Source organism: Dermacentor andersoni, chromosome 9, assembly GCF_023375885.2.
Source record: "Dermacentor andersoni chromosome 9, qqDerAnde1_hic_scaffold, whole genome shotgun sequence".
Classification (NCBI taxonomy): Eukaryota; Metazoa; Arthropoda; class Arachnida; order Ixodida; family Ixodidae; genus Dermacentor; species Dermacentor andersoni.
In genome coordinates this window covers 131,749,600-131,767,709 of record NC_092822.1, presented here as the reverse complement: position 1 = coordinate 131,767,709, position 18,110 = coordinate 131,749,600, and positions in this window count along the sequence as shown.

Below are 18,110 nucleotides of genomic sequence, written 5' to 3'. Positions count from 1 at the left end.
CTGGTCCTCCTGTGGCACCATGTTCAAGCCGTTTCTTTTCTACGTGCAGATTTTCCTGCTGGGTGCGACAGAAATGGCCAGCACACATAAAGCTACGACCGATATTGTCACCACAGCGCGTGAGTCTACTGACGTCTTCGCGCGTGCACCATCTTTTATCGAGGAAGGATGGGCAACGATGCTTCCAGCGCCATCAACGTCAACTCAAGTGGATATTAGACGCCTGGTATCCCCGGAATCTTTCAGTGGGCACGTCGGCTGGTCCTCCTGTTGCACCATGTTCAAGCCGTTTCTTTTCTACGCGCAGGTTAGTAACGAATCTGTTAAGTCTAGCAATCCTTTCTTAGTCCAGCTGACGTGCCCACGTAGCCTGTTCACCCTGTATTGTGCCATTCAACAAGTGTTCCTGTCCTTGCTGACGCTTTGTGGGGACGTTGAGCCCAACCCAGGGCCCTCGACTTCCGAATGGTTATCGCAGTTGCTTGAAGGTCAGAACAATATCCAAAAAAGGCTTGATGACATTGAGTCGCAGTTAAAAACTGTTGAGGAAACTTCTGTGACGATTAAAAGCTTCAGTGATAGATTTACAAGTCTTGAGACGACCGTTCGTAATTTGGAAAGTAAGCTCGTTGATTTGGAGGACAGAAGTAGGCGTAATACCCTTGTTGTGTTCGGCATACCAGAAAAGAAAGATGACGCCTCTGATGACCTCATGGATAGCGTGGTTGATAATGTGTTCAAGCATACTCTAGACGTGAACGTTAACTCAGTTGAACATTCATAGGCTTGTACGAAAGCAGCGCGGTAAAGGGCGACCAGTGATCGTGAAATTTTTTGATCACAGGGAAAAAGTTAACGTCCTAAAATAATTGCTACAAATTGAAAGGGAAGGGAATCTTTATCTCCGAGGATTTTTCTGCAACCACTAGGCACGTGAGGAAACTACTCTGGAACAGTACCTCAGAAATTAGAAAATGCGGTACAAAGGTAAAGCTCGTACATGATAAAGTTAAGATTGACAATCGATTACTCACATTAGATTAAGTTCAGTGCGAAATGGTCGGTGCGCACACACCAGCTACCAGATGAATTTTTAATAAATGAAACGATAACAATGGCAAACACTTCCTATGCTTAAATATTAATGCTCGTAGAATTCTAGCTAAAAGCGATGATTTAGACAGTGTCATATTAACTTATCAGCCTCAACTATTCATAATTACTGAAATTTGGCTTCACACTGAGATTGGGGACGACGAAATCACGCCCCAGGGATACCGGGTCTACCGCAAGGACAGGGAATCTCGAGGCGGAGGAGTAGCAATATTTTTTAAGGAAACCTTAAAAGTTGTAAGACTGGCCGATATACCAGATCTTGAATGTGTTATCGTGAGGGTAGACTCAGGTGGTTTGAAGTTCATAGTCGGTGGTTTTCACCGCTCCCCAGGCACAGATGAAACATTCTTTGATAAGCTTAACGAATTTCTTTGCGCCGTCCATGGCTACTCCAGCAACATAATACTTGGCGGTGATTTCAGTGTCCCTTCTGTCACATGGGATACGGATTTCCCTATGCCGTCTACAAATGCAGCTAAACGCTTAGTTGACATAATCCTTTATCATGATTTAACCCAACTTGTTAAGCTAGTCACCCGCATCCAGAACACTACTGCCTCAGTCCTGGATCTTTTTTTCTTTAACAGTGGCATGTTGCGTCGTGTGTCGGGTATCGACGTGGTTGATGGACTATCAGACCACAAATTGGTGTGCCTGGGCGTTACTCTGAACGAAGTGACAAAAACAAAGAGGGAAGAGCGAGTGGTTTCGGTCTTCTTGCGTGACAATGACGTAAAATACTTGACACACTTGACCTACATTTTTCTCGATTTACCACGCTTTCTGAGTCTAGCACCTGTACTGTTGACGCCCTTCGGTGTTTTTTCAAGAACCTTGTACTGCGATGCGTTCAGGACTATGTACCAACAAAAGTAAAGATAATAAGAAACGTTCGCCCGTGTATTACTATGCCAGTGGTTCGCTTGGCACGAAAATCGAAAAAGTTAACAAGACAACATCATCAGAACCCATCCCCGTCGTGCATGCATAAACTCAGTGTCGTCCGCAAAGAATTGAAAGACAGTATAAAAAAAGCAAAACATTATTATTATAACGTTACTTTAGAGAACTTTTTACTTTCGTCCCCAGCGAAATTCCGGCAGCACTTTTCTCCTAGAAAGAAGTGCTTCCTTAATATGTGTATAAATGGTGTTATTGTTACGAACAAAGAAGTAATTGCGGAATCATTTAATGCATTCTTTCGTTCAGTGTTTACCGATGATGATGGTAGAAGGCCATGCCCCAACACAGCTAATGATATTCCGCCAATAAGTGACATCTCGACATCTGAGGAAGGAATCTTCTCGCCGTTACTTAATATCGATCCAAAAAAGTCGTCTGGTATAGATGGCATACCTAACGCATTTCTTGTGAGGTACGCTGAATGGTGCTCGAAGTTCTTGCGCATTATTTTTCAGAGATCGTTTTTTCAGTGCGAGCTTCCCAGCAATTGGAAATTCGCAAAATTTGTTCCTTTGCCTAAAACATCAAATACTACCCTTATTTCATCTTACAGACCGATTTCCCTGCTGTGCTCATGCGCAAAAGTTTTGGAACACATCATATTCAAGCACCTGTCCCTTTTTCTCGAGCAACATAACCTAATCAACGACCGACAGCACGGCTTTCGTAGGGGACTGTCAACTATCACACAACTACTGGAAACTGTTCATGATATTGCGGCTATCCTAGATAAACAAGGCCAAATTGACATGATCTTCCTAGACTATGAAAAAGCGTTTGATCGCGTGTCCCATCCCAAACTTCTGACAAAACTCAAACCTATACTGAAAAATGATACCTTAATTTCATGGATCGAGGCCTACCTCTCGTATCGAAATCAAACTGTCACTATCGACAACGTGTGCTCCGATTCACGACCGGTGAAGTCGGGAATCCCTCAAGGTTCAGTGCTTGGGCCACTGTATTTTAATATTCATAGATGACATCACCCTAGATATTCCGGTTACCATTAAGTTATTTGCAGACGACTGCATCCTTTATCAGGAAACACGCAGTCCATGCGACCAGGCTCTCTTAAACACAGCTTTAATCACAATATCTTCTTGGTGTGAAGTCTGGCAAATGAAGGTCCACGAAAAGAAGATGGTGGCTATGAGTTTGACGCGTAAACGGTCTCCCTTAAAATGCGATTATTTTATTAATGGCCAAAAACTATATTTCGTTGATACTTACAAGTACTTGGGTGTCATACATAGCGCTGATTTTAGGTGGAACGAGCATGTTGCCTACATCGAAAAGAAAGCTATGCAGAAATTGCGATTTTTAAGAATGTCTCTGCGCAAATCCACCCCAAAATTAAAACTAATTGCGTACAAAACTTACATCCGTCCAATCCTCGAGTACTCTTCCATGGTTTGGGATCGACATAGCCAAGAAAACATTAAAAGGCTTGAAATGATTCAAAGTAAAGCAATTGGATTTGTTTACAAGCGCTACAGTTCCTTTACATCCCCCACCACACTTCTAAATAACGCTAACCTGGATACATTGCAGACAAGAAGACAACATGATCGTTTGAAATACATGTTTTTACTTTATCATGACAAGCTGCGCATAAACAAGGACACGTACATAGAATCCGTTAATCGGCGATCTACGCGATCCGAGCGCCAAAAGAAACTGAGGAAGTATTCTTGCAAGACACTAGCTTTTAAAAATTCTTTTTTTCCGCGCACCGTTACTGAATGGAATGTTCTTTCTGCTGATACAGTAAATTGCACTGCTGTTGAGTCGTTCATGGCAAAGCTGCGGCAACAATCCACTTGACCTTACCTCATCGTACATGCTCCCCCTTCCCCTATCTGGCCTCGTTCAACGCACGCGCACTACGCTTCAATTTACGTTTTCTAGTACTTTTTCAGTGTGCTAAAAATATTTGCCTGGCGTCATGTGTATCTTTCGGTGTTCGCAAGGCGTAATGTTTTACAAATTTATCTTGCTCTGATTGTGGTATGTTCACTCGTTGCAGAGATGTTTGTCAAGAGATGTCTGTTGCCGTCATTCTGCCCTTGAATTGTATAATTTCTAGTATTCGAGTTTCTGGCGTCTGTTTCTTGTACCTGTGCATGAATCACGTTCTCCCTAGTACCTGCATTGGATTTGCTTTGGCAACTTTTTCTGTTGCGCTACGAGATCTGTTTCTCTTTGTTTCCAAATCTGTTTTTGTGTTATAACCCACTCCTGCCTAAGGCCCCATATGAGAGGTCAGCAGTACTCCTGAAATAAGTAAATAAATAAACGCTGTGTCTTCGTTTCCTTCTCTTAATTGTCCTCGTGTTTCTTTTTTTTTTGCGCTTTGCCTCAAGTTATGCAGTACCGACTAGCCCACCAGACTGTTTTCTTGAAAAAAAAAAATTGTTTTGCGCACATACTGCAATGCACGAATTGAAGCCCGTGATTTCACAAGGCACATCCACTTTTAGCTAATCTTGTAACTATCAATAGTTTTGAGATAAGCGCAGTCCAACTTGCAGTAAAAATTCGCTGTTGTTTCATTTCCTTTTTTAACTAAAACTCATTTTTTTATGCATTGAAGCTCAAAAGTTACTGGACTACCAATCAATTTCGCCGTAAGCTCTGGGAATGCATATCTCGAAACTGGTATTCATTCGTTCAAAGTATATCCGACTTTAAAGTCACCGGCTTCTATTCGTAGATTGCAATGTGCGTTGTATTTACTTTAAAACTTAATAAGCCAGCATTTCTTTATAAGTCAAATATTCATTTTCATTTTTGGCGAAAATAATGTCTGCCTCTGACATTAGCTGAAGAAGTATAACAGCTGAAGAAGTATAATTGTACTACGCATCACGGGTGATCTAAAAAAAAATTCTGTTAACAATAAGAAAGAACATCCTGTATATTTGCATTTTCTTGAGATCAGGGGCCGTATTCTGAAACGTTCGCCTCCGCCAAAGTTTCGCCCTGGCCACACCTCCGCCAACGGCGCGCGCTGATTGGAGATTTTAGCAAAACCGCGTAAAGCCCCTGAAACTTCGTAAAGTAGTGCCACTCTCCTCCTCCGCGTTCACTCCTCCTCGTTTCTCCTCTCTTTCACGCTCCCTCCTCGACCATGGCGCCGCCTACGTTGCTCGAGCGCAGCAGACGACCTTTCGCAGAGTGAATGCACGCATAGCAAGGCAGTGCTCTTTAGGCGTTCACGTTGGCTTTCCAGCTCCGCGTAACTTCGTGTACAGCATAGAATTTCTAGTCGGATGCTTATACAAATTCGGTAACGGCAGCTTTCGTTTCATTTTTTGATAACTATTTCTTTTAAAAAGTATCTGAAGGAGTGTTAACGCTGTGCGTTGACGACTGCGAATGTATCGCGTGCCCTACAATTAGGTACGCAACATTTGTCAAGGGCGTGTCGCAAGATCTTGTTGCGAATGGTTGTAAATAACACGTTTACCATCGAATGACAACCTCTTGGCTTCCAGCAAGCCCTCAGCCTAAAGAATCCGCGCCGCCCTTACCATGTGAATTCGCGGCGCGTATCAGCTATGACGTACAAAGGCTGACGGAGATCACTGCTCTGGAGGTTCGAAAGTGTATTACAAGCTACAATGCCGCCAACGTGCGTGCTTGCCAATCTAAGCGCGCGCAAAGCCTCAGAGGTGGGCGATGGTGCTACTATGTTTCTCGTGTCTCAACGCCGACAGAAATACCGCGGCCGATCATCGAGTCGGGACTGTGCGTAGCCAAGAAAATAAAATGAGTTTTTTAGCATTCGTGCGCGAAGCGGGAGCGCGATAACAATGCTTGACTCAATCTCAAACAAGACCACTGTGGCCTTCAGTAATTTTTTCAGGTTAATGACTTATCACGAATAACACTTCATCGTGCGTTGGTTCGTCCGTTTACTAAGTGACGTACTTGTCGCGAACCGAGTTGCACTGAGGTGCATGCATTCAGGACGGTTGTACTCCCTTCGAAGTAACATTTGCGAGACATGACTTTATTAGTGAAGTCATGATCGCGCAAAGAATCCCCCCACCATGACGCGGCCGAAATTGCGGCAAGTGAAACGATGTTTTATCCATAGGTTAAAATGATATGAAACGGCATTCGAGTTGCAAGTCAACAGTTTTTTTTCACATAGATGCATTACAGATTTGCCCTTGCAGTCACAAGTCCGTGTGCACCATTTATTGTCTCATTGCGTAAATAAACGCACCAGCGTAAGAGTCCTACAGCAAGCGCGTCTCAATTAGGCATAGTGACTGTAGAAACTAATAGTGGCATAGACGAGCAAGCGAACGACTATATGAGCGCGCGAACTAAACGAGCGAGCAAACGACTAAGCACGAACAACGACTAAACCAGCCAGGGAACGGGCGGGCGACCGCACGTTTTCTTTGCGAGTGCTCCACCGCCGCATCTTAAGCTTCGCACACTTTAAAGCGCACGCCAATTAGCACATACGTCTCAATTACATATGATGCGGTCGCTCGACGACGAACGCACCGCGTAACACGGTTTCGGGAGAGCACGCACGCTTTTCATCGGTGCCTCTGTATCACAAATCCACCGGGCGACCGCCAACGAGGAACACGAACAAATGTGGCAAACAAAGCTAGTCTATCTAAAGAAGGCTAGTAAGTAACCACAAAACGCAGAGAGTTGCTCTCCTGAGGCGTTTTCATGATCGAGACTGAAATTTTATCAAAAGGACTGCGCTGAATCTTAAAAATTTCGTAATCACGTTATCGCACGCAACCTCGCGTGCCCGCGAACTCAAGCCGGTTGACGTTCAAAACGATTAAGCGCACCAAATGTGACTAACACGACCACGTAGTGCGCATATAAGCAAAGCGGACGTTGCGTAAAAATCATGTTAAAGCGTGCGTACAAATGACAACATGCACAGTGAACTGTGCAATATCTACTACGTTATTGCCCGCAGCACAATACGCAAGCCTGGCACATACAATACTCTGAGAGAGCCACAACTTACATCACATAGTCGCGCGGAGGAAGTTGGTCGGAAGTTGTCCCTCCCGATTCGGTGAAGCCATGTCTTTCTCCTTAACGCGTTGCGCTTACCGGACGGTATCGCGAACATATTCTTGCCTTTGCTAAAACTATATTGGCATCCAAACGCGCAGCAGGTCATGGTAACAGAAAATGACGTGAAGCGACGTCGCACTTGCCACAAAACATCCTTCAAGGCGTTCACAAGATCAAAACACAGAATAGGAACGGAAGGAATGCCGCCAACAAGCGCCGCTTCTCGAGCAAAGATGGCACTGAAGCGAGACTGTAAACAAACGAAGCCGGTGCAAGGGGCCACGTGATGCCATTAGGCCAATAGCGACGCGGCGTCGGCTTCGGGCAGAGCGCTCGAGGAGGGGGCGGCATTCTTCAAAGCGTGGCACTACTTTACGAAGTTTAAGGGGCTTTAAAACCGCGAATTAAACAGCGCCATCTAGTAGTTCCGGCCTACGTCATTTTAACGTCATGGTGCCGATGGGTGCTCTCGACATGTATTGAATAAATGAACATGTCTTTTGGCGTCTCTTGGCGTTCGGTTGGTGGTGGAGTGTAGTAGAGATAAGATAGGTGGTAGTTTATAGTAGCCTTTTTGGTGGCGTTTTACACGCGTTGTTCCGCGGCGATGTTTGTTGATTCATATAAAATAAAACATTTCACACCTCCTTATTTAATTTCCCTTGAGAGGCCTTAAGCAAACGTAGTCAGTGCGCAGAACCCGTACTGCGGCCACTGCACTCGAAAACAACACACCCGAGCCGCTCTGCACTCGCCGGACGCGATCTCTCACGCGATTTGAGAGCGCGCGTTGGCAGTGCAGGCTGACGTCACGGGTGAGCCGTCGCTTGGCCATCAGCGCTCTGACGGAGTACATGCAAGGAATTTGGACTAGACGCCACCTGCCACGCCAATTGAAGATGCTGGAACATGGACGAGCGTCTGCAAAATTATACGGAGATTGTCGAAAATTATCGGCTATGCAGGAGACTGGTGCCACCACCGGATAAAAGTCTAAACAATAGAGAGGCAGTCGCATGGCGGCGCCTGCAAGCTGGGAACTTCGTAAACCCGGTCTAGGCATACCATGTTATTCATGATAGCGAAAACGATGAGTGCAAACACTGTGGGGCGAGAGGGACGCTCGATCACATAATCTGGGAATGCGCTAGCTCACCAGGAGCTAAAGCAAACATAAATTGTAGAGAGGCCTGGGAAGCCCTGCTGCGGAGCGAGGAACCTACTCCACAGCAACACGCCATCCGCGTGGCGGAAGAAGCCGCGAAGAGTCAAGACCTCTTTGCTTGCTTCTAATCGCGGAGGTTTCGGCCCCCGTCCCCAAGGCCTGCGTGCCGGGGACGGGGAGTAGGGGCCTCCTTATCCGGCGGTACAATAAAGTTGCTATCGTCATCATCATCGCTTGACTTATTGAATGTAACTTTCGCGGCGGCGAAAATTTCGCGGAAGGCGAACGTTTCAGAATACGGTCCCAGTAAAGCGCTAAATAAGGCACTGATAAAAATTATCCGCTAAATTATACGACATTTGTAAAACAAGATATAGAAATCGGTCATTTTACTATAAAATCGTAATGGTTGTCAGGCATGAATTTAAAGAGTGGTTGCTTTCACACTTTGGAAACTACAATTGAACGATTTCTCTTTTCATTCCAAGTGTTGTTGTATTTGAAGTTACCTGTACTCCTATTTTGTTTTGCTGCATTACTTAACGTGCGTTATTTCAATTCATTTTTGATGTACCATCTTTGAGTTATGTATACTTATGACTCCCCCACCCCCTTATGTAATACCCTGTAAAGGGTCCTTAAGGGTCCAAAAAGGAGGATGATGATGAAATACAGACACAAATCACAGCAAACACTAAAAGCGATTTCACGGCTATAGTTTCGCAGCAAAAGAGTGAACACTTGGTGAGGAACTTCATTATTAGTTAGGCTGTTCGACTTGTTAACAACTCTCAAAAAGGAGTACGGGATGCAATTGACGCATGTGCTAAATGGAGCTACTGTTCAACTATTCCTTTGTCTGTTGGCATATCCGGATGACGGAGAGATTACTTGTCATATATCTCTATTATAGTGCTCATAAATAATTGGCAAAAAACTAAGGCGGGAACAGCGATTTCTCTGGGACAACATAAGTAAGTTAGCCTTGGTCAAAAGAGCTGTTATTGAAGATAGTCAGAACTGTTATATGTAAAGTGGACATTCTTTTTTGTATTTTCTATTTTCTGCTAGTATAAGTGCAGCAGCATCGACGTCGACAAAGATAAGGAGAATGGCGGCTTAGTAGGGCCCTTGGTATGCGCCCCTGTTTAGGATACAAGACAAGACATGACAGGCCCCTGGGCGGTGTGGTAAATTATCGGGCGGCGGCACTATACTGTCGCTTTCGTATTTTCATTGTTCTTTTGACTTGCATATCGTGTTTTTTTTTTTCACCTTTTCATTTATTGTGTCGAGAGTTTAAGGCAGTCACACTAACCTCATGTTTCTTCTGGTCAAGGGCATTCCCCTTGGCTAGCTTCCATCCCGGCCGGAGAGTGGCCGATAGACAGATTTTTACGCAGTGGCGTCAACAATGTCCCTGTGGTCTTAGTGCCTACTAATGGGGCAGCCATATAGGTGAAGAACCCGAAAACTATTCAAGTGGAGCTTCGGAAGGCCACTTCCTCATTCCAGATGATCACCGAGGTCCATAAATTTGGTCGCGGTGGCATTCTGTGCTGTACGTCTGACCAGGAGTGCATTCGAGACCTCCTGAACTGTTCTGAGTTTGCACTGAATCCGGTGAGCCCGTATATGCCAGCACACCTTCCTTGCTCGAAAAGCTTAGTTAGCGGGGTAGACGTGCGCCTGGATCCCTCAGAAGTATGACTTGTTTTCAGTCGCGGGTGCTGTTGCTGTATGCCGGTGTAGCCTAATTATTGAGAACAAGAACTCACCTGCGGCATCGGTGATTGTTACATTGGCGAGAACAGTCCGTCCATCTGAAATGAAGGCATGGCCCCAGGTACATAGAGTAGAGCCGCTTTCTCCACTACCGCTTCAAATGTAGGCGTTAGGCGCACAGCATCAAAGGCTGCAGGTCAGTTGCTCGATGCCGACTTTGTGGAGAAAATCATAACAGCACAGACTGTAAACCTCAGGAAGATAAATGTCTGTGTAATGAAGCTCCCGCTGCAGCCTATTCGAACTGTTCTGCGAAGGAATGAGAATTAAGAATACTTGAAGTGGTGAAACGCAGGTCATGCTCACGTAGGGAAGCAGTGGCTGAGGTTCAAGGAAGAGCCCAGGGCTTTCCAGGCGTAACAGCTCGTCGCACTGCTGGGGTAGATGTTTCTGTATCCAAGGCCAAAGCAGCCGCAGTAGGGAAAGCTACGGCAAAGGCTACGAAACGTCTTGCCGCAACCATTTTTGAGTCCTTGGCACAAATGCTGTCTAGTCAGCTGGCACAGTTCATTAGTGCTGCCTCTAACTGGGCTCATGCATCCCAAGTTACTGATATTCTAAATCCAGGTCAAAAGCAAACATCATCACCCAGTCCGTTAGCGGATTCTCCTGGTGCAGGACCTTCCACTCATGAAGAGAAGGCGGAACCAGAACCACTAATGAACGATTATGAAGAGTTCCAGGATGTAGAAATGGAACTTGAGCGTCCGAAACGCACCAGACCTCGTCCCCTCAAAATTTCCCCTAAATCGAAAGCTAAAAAAACATGTAAAATAGAAACTCTCCAACAAGGACATTTCGAAAGAGAGTATTTTGGATCAGGCAGTTTCCGCTACCGTTCTATCTTTAACATAGGCTCTCGAAATATATTTTTACGGAAGGATGAAAGAGGAGAGAGGAAAAAAAGATCGCGAGACGCTGGCGGCTGCGTCTTGTTGGTGGTCAGCCATCATAACTACGCTTACTAATCTTGTGTAGATATTGTAAATACATTCTTTCTATACTCCCAGCATCCCCGTAACATATTGCTGGGAGGTGCGGGGTACCACGGCTGGAAACGGAGCTCCGCAGTGGACGTTGCAGCGCCGTCCTCACCATGAATGACGGTGAGCACACGGGATCAACGTCGTTGCCGCCTCCAACGTCACCGTCGCCACCTGTGTCGCTGTCACCTTCGGTTGTGGTTGTGCAACCCAAGGACCCTGAAACTTTCTGCGGGACCGATGGCGCCGACGTTGAAGAGTGCGTGGCTGTGAACCAATGTGCGGGTGGAATCAACAGATGGGACCCTACGCTTATGTTAGCTAACATGTTGTTCTACCTAAGAGGCACGGCAAAGGTGTGGTGCGAAAACCACGAAGAGGAGCTAACCAGCTGGGACAAATGCAAAGAGAAGTTAACAGAGTTTGGTAAACTAGCCAGCCGTAAAATTGCCGCAAAGCAGGAACTGGCCTCCAGTGCCCAATCCCCCACGGAGTCCTATGTCTCGCATTTTGTCGTAAAGCCGATCATGACATGACAAGAAGCTGAGAAGGTCGGGCACGTGCTTAAAGCCATTGCTGACGACGCCTTTAATCTGCTCCTGTGCAAAAGCTGCTCTACAGTTGATGCTATTTTTAAAGAGTGCCGACAATTCAACCACACCAAAAGCCGACGCGTCTTGCAACCATTCGCCACACTTACCAATACTGCCGCATCGTCGACGTATGAAGAACAAACCACACAGCAGCAAGCATCGCCATCAGAGGACGTGGTGCGAATCATTCGACGTCAACTGGATGTGATGGTGCTCGCAGCTTTCTGTTCCCGTAGCCCTGATGCTACCACTTTTTCAGTTCCCATCATGCAAGCCATCGTTCACCGGGAACTTGAAAACACTGGTTCACATTCTGTCTGTGCTGTCGCCAATATCAGAGCTAACGAACGCCCTTCTACTATATTCGCTCATCCCCGACGCTTCTCTCCGCGCTATCACAACCCGACTGAGTGGAGAACTGTGGACGACCAGCCGACACGTTTCACCTATCGCCGCATTGGTCGTGTCGCCCGATACTGTCACGACTCGCGGCCCTCAACACGTCGCACGCCGACCAACCTGAGCCGTCTTGATGGAAATTCCCGCTATGTTTCACCCACCCTGAGTCTAACAGTGCCGACAACTCTGCTAGGAACACGTGGTACAGTGGCTCACCATCGCCGCGCGGACACCAGTCTCGTTCACTGCAAACACGTCGTCCATCTTCCCGTTCGCCGCAGCCACGTCGCCTTTCGTCTCCTGTGGCTTTTGGCAGCGCCCTTTAGGAAAATTAAGAAATGCAGCCCTCGCAGGTGGTGATGCATTGCCTACTACTGCACCAAATCCTGTCTGCGCCCACAAAGAGAAGTGTAATTGGCGTTAAAATAGACGGCGTACCTGTCCAAGCACTCGTCGACACTGGCGTCCACGTTTCTGTGATGAGTGCTAGCCTACGTAGACGTTTAAAGAAGGTCCTCACTCCCGCAACTGCCCGAGTGCTTCGTGTGGCCGACGGCAGCGTGCTGCTTGTTCTTGGAATGTGTACTGCGCGTTTAAGTATAGCCGGCCGCCCTACTTCTGTTCTCTTTGCCGTGATCGATAATTGATCTCACTAGCTTATCCTTGGATTAGTCTTTTTATCCACTCATTCTGGTCTCATCGACTGCGCGACCTGTGCTCTTCAGTTAGAACTGCCTCAACTCGCCGATGCTCCGAGCACTGCCTTACCGCACTTGTGCTCGCTTAACGATGTGCATCTGTCGCCCGAGGCAGTTACTTACGTCACTTTGACCGCCCAGCCACAGGTTTCTGACGGTGAATACGATTTTCGTCCCATCATCGACGTGCTTTTGAACCGGAACGTCGCTGTTCCGCATACGCTGGTCACGGTTACTATTAACGACGTTCCACCACTTCTGAATTTCAGCTTGTGCCCTCAAGTGATTCCGGCCGGTGTGTTCTTGGCCAGGGTCATACTCTCAATTTGACATTGAGTATGGATGCCAAGAGTGCTTTATTAGCGCCAATTGCAGCTCGCAGCTATGGTTCCTTAACGGATGACTTCGCGAAAATGATTGCACCTGACCTCACCTCTGCACAGGCCACGGATATGCGTCTCCTGCTTGAATCGTACAGTAACATCGTTGATTTCGGCGACAGGCCTTTAGGCTAAACATCTGTTGTTCACCGCCGTATAAACATGGAGACACGAATCCTATTCGTCGGCGTCCCTATCGGGTATCGCATGCTGAACGTCGAGTCATCCAATCAGAAGTGGACAAAATGGTCCGCAAAGGGGTCATCGAGCCATCAGCCAGCCCTTGGGCTTCGCCTGTTGTCCTTGTGAAAAAGAAAAATGGTACTTGGCGTTCTTGCGTTGATTATCGCCTCTTAAACAACATCACGCGAAAAGATGTCTACCCACTACCACGCATCGATGACGCTTTAATGTGCTTGCACGGAGCTAAATACTTCTCGTCCATCGATCTTCGATCCGGCTACTGGCAGATTTCAGTTGATGAAATGGACCGCGAGAAGACGGCCTTCATCCCGCCGGACGGCTTATATCAGTTCAAGGTATAAACATGGAGCCCTTTGGCCTATGCGATGGTCCTGCGACATTAGAACGTATGGTGGACTTTCTTCTGCGAGGCTACAAATGGACCACCTGTCTTTGTCACCTTGACGATGTTATTGTTGTTTCTCCCACGTTGGGCAGCCACCTTATCCGACTCGCTGCGATTCTTGCGGTCTTCCGAAAAGCCGGCCTCCAACTGTAATCCACGAAGTGTGAATTCGCGCCCCGTCAGATAACTCTGTTGGGACACCTCGTTGACGCATCCGATGTCCAAGCAGATCCGGAAAAAGTTCGCGCCTTTCGCAATTTCCCTGTGCCACGTTCTGCTTCAGACGTGCGCTGCTTCGTCAGCTTGTGTTCTTACTTTCCCCGTTTAGTCAAAAACTTCGCGACGTTGCTAGGCCTTTGAGAGATTTTCTAAAGAATAACGCGGCTCGGAGCAGGCTCACGCATTCGCCACTCTCATTGGGTTTCTGACCACCCTTTCCAGGCTTGCTCACTTTGATCCATCTGCACCGACCGAAGTCCGCATTGAAGCAAGCGGTCATGGCATCGGCGCTGTTCTCGCCAAACAACAGAATGGTACCGAGTGCGTGATAGCTTACGCCAGCCGCCTGCTGTCACCTGCCTAGAGAAATTACTCCATCACCGAGCGGGAGTGCTTGGCTTTAGTTTGGGCTGTTGCCAAGTTCCGGCCGTATTTGTACGGTCGCACGTTTTCGGTCGTTACAGACCACCGCGCACTCTGCTGGCTGTCTTCCCTCCGGGACCTGACAGGATGGCTTGGCCTCTGGGCTTTGCTGCTCCAGAAATTTTCATTTATTGTCAATTACAAGACTGAACGCCTCCACAAGGACGCTGACTGCCTCTCTCGTCACCCCGTGGATCCCCCTGATCCTGCTACGCGTGATTCGGTGACCTGCGTGATGTCTGTTACGTTTCGCCTACGACGCGCGGTATAGCCGGCGCGGATGCAACGGACGCCGGGGCTTCGTTCAAAGCGGCGGACATTTTGGACCGTTCAGCGCTGCCGCAACTCCTCCCGCCAAGCGCGTCCAGGCATGTTTCAATGCCACGTGTCTTCGTGTGTGCGTGTGTGTGTGTGTGTGCATGTTGGTGCCCACGCTTGTCAAAGCGCGGCAGCCGGGGAGAGGAGCTCCCCAACTGTGAAGCGAAGAGGTCTGACCGGCGCCGGCCCGGCGGATGCGTCACTTCTCGTCTCAACGTGTCCGTGCGTCGCCGCCACGTGCGCCTCATCCCGAGCCGTTCCTTCTTGCCCTCGACTCCGAGAGTATAAAAGCAGCTGCCCCCGGACGCCAAGAGAGAGGCTCCGATTTCTTCCGTCGAGTAACGTGGTCTCCCGTCTCTCCACTTCGGTCGACCTGACAGGCCGCTCTTTTGCGATGCTAGAATAAACAAGTTGTTCTGTTAGCAGTCGACTCATCCTTTGCCAGGACCTTCGGATGCTTCCAGCTGTGCCCCAGGCCGCCAGGCCAACGCTACCCTTGGGGCTTGCGACCCAGATGCAACATGGCTTTACCTGACATGACCGACATGCGCGCTGAACAACAACGCGACGAATCCTTAAAGTTAATTATCGCCGGAGTGCATTCTGGCAGCACTGACGGCACGTGCCGCATGTTCATGCTGCACGACGGCATCCTCTACCGCCGCAATATCAACCCTGACGGCCCTGAGTTGCTCCTTGCCCTTCCTCGTCATTAGCGATCGTCGCTCTTGAACAACTTCACGATGCATCGACGGCGGGACACCTTGGAGTTTTGCGTAAATACGACCGGGTACGACGCCGGTTCTTCTGGCCGGGTCTCTACTGCTCTGGGCGTCGCTATGTCGGAAATTGCGAATTGTGTCAGCGCCGGAAGAAACCTCCCCTGCCACCGGTCGGACGACTCCATCCAACTGAAGTTCCCTCTGAACCGTTCTTTCACCTATGCCTTGACTTGCTTGGGCCCTTGCCGACGACGACTGGAGGGAATAAGTAGATCGCCATCGCTACTGATAATGCGACACGCTATGCAATAACAAAGGCGTTGCCGACTAGTTGCGCAACAGATGTCGCCGATTTTCTCTTCCACGACCTCATTGTCCACCACGGTGCACCTCGACCGTTACTTACAGACCGCGGCCACTCGTTATTGACGACCTCCTCCGCTCTTGTGGCGCTGAGCACAAGTAAGTAAGAAGTAAGTAAGTAAGTAAGTAAGTAAGTAAGTAAGTAAGTAAGTAAGTAAGTAAGTAAGTAAGTAAGTAAGTAAGGTAAGTAAATAAGTAACTAAGTAAGTAAGTAACTAAGTAAGTAAATAAGTAACTAAGTAAGTAAGTAAGTAACTAAGCAAGTAAGTAAGTACGTAAGTAAGTAAGTGTATTTATTTTCCATATTCAACTGGAGGGTTTTCTGGCAAAAAGTTGCATGAGCAGCTTGACTATGTCCAGAAAACCCTTACAAACCCGTAGTACACGAGTGGTACATAAATGACGCACATACAATAGTTACAGTCAACAAAGAGAAAACATTCACCAATTATACATACAGAGTCTAATAATCTATTGCACAAAATTTAAACAATAAAATCGAAAATAGAAACGCTCGAATGGTCATACAAATGTTCAGAATTAAATAGGAATAATCAAGCAAAACATAAAAAAGTCAAAAAATCACATTTCAACAAAATATTTCCGCAGCTCAGCTTTGGTGTATCCTATTGTGTTCTTATACGTGTTTAGAACATGGGGCAGGTTGTACGACAACACTTGTAATATATAATTAGTGCGAAAACGTGGTATATTCCATGTATTAATAGTTCTTGTGTGTATGTTAGCATGACGCATGTCCAAAGATGCCAGAGTCGAATAAAAATCGGCAGTGGATGCCGTCGAAAAATATATTTTTGTGACAAGTTAAATTGATACGAATGGTTGACCCGGACAATGTTATGTGCTTCAAAAGCGTACTTGGAGGTAATTGAATTATCAATATCGGTGATTATTCGAACAATTTTTTTTTTTTTTTGCGGTACGAGAACCTTATTTATGTTTGTTTTGGTCATTGTGGCCCATACTAAATTGCAGTAGATAAGGTGAAAAAAAAAGTGCGTAATAAACTTGTAATTTACATTTCAAAGTTTAACGACATCGCGAAAGAACCCCGCAGACGGAAGAGAGTTTCTTCCAGACAAAGTCAGTATGGGCAGTCCAGATTAAATAACAGGAAAAATATACTCCAAGTATCTTGTGCACTTCAACTATTTCTATTTGGTGATCTTCAAAGTGAAGCATGAAATGCGGTATTATCGGTTTGTTTCTTGCGCGAAATATTATAGCCTTGGACGTTGTAGGATTAATTCTTAACTTCTTCATCCTTGACCATCTAGACAATTTAATTAGTAGGTCATTACATTTCACCATTAAATCATTAAGGTTAGGGCCTGAAAGAAGCAGTGTGCTATCATCCGCTTATATCACAAAATGAATGGAAGGATCTATGCTTACAATATCATTTATGTACGTATTGAACATAATGGGTCCCAATATGCTCCCTTGTGGGACACCACAACTGATAGGCAAAAGGTATGAAAGTTCAATATCTAAAGACACCGGCTGGATACTGTTTTGGAGATATCCTTCAAGCAATGGGAGTGGTCTACCATGGACTCCGTACATGTTAAGTTTGTTAACAATAACCGTATGATTTAAGCAGTCGAAAGCCTTACTAAAATCAAGGAAAAGGCCACCGTATACAAGTTCTTATTAATATTGTTCCAAATTATTTCCTTTATTGTTAATAACGCTGTTTCTGTAGATTTACCAGTTCTGAAACCAAATTGTGACTCAGATATTACCTTATCTTTGTCAAAAAACTTAGTTATTCTTGAAGAAATGACTTTTTCCAGACCTTTGGAAAACACAGGGAGTACTGAAATCGGTGTATAACTTGTCGGTATATTTTGGTCACACCCTTTAAATATGGCAGATACTTTTGCAGTTTTCATTGCGTTGGGAAAAACCCCGCACTCAAATGCAAGAATGTAGATCTGTGAAATCAAGGGACAAATTATGGGTAACACATATTTCAATGGTTTCATCTGCATACTGTTGATATCCAAGGCTTTGCTGTTGCTAATTCCCATGTATACGTTATAAACTTCATTTGCATCAGTAGGCTCGAAAAATATAGTCTCACTAAGCCGACTAGGATAAGTGGAGATTGTAATGTCCCTAAGGTCTTGAGATGAAGAAATGTTATTAAGAAAACGTTTGTTAAAGTGTTCTGCAAGTGCCCGCATTTTATTTCGTTGCCATTCACTAGCACAGATTTTGTGACAGAGTTATTCGCACGGCGACTTAGGACATCGTTTAAAGCTTTCCAGGCAATATATGGTCTCTTTGAACTGACGTTA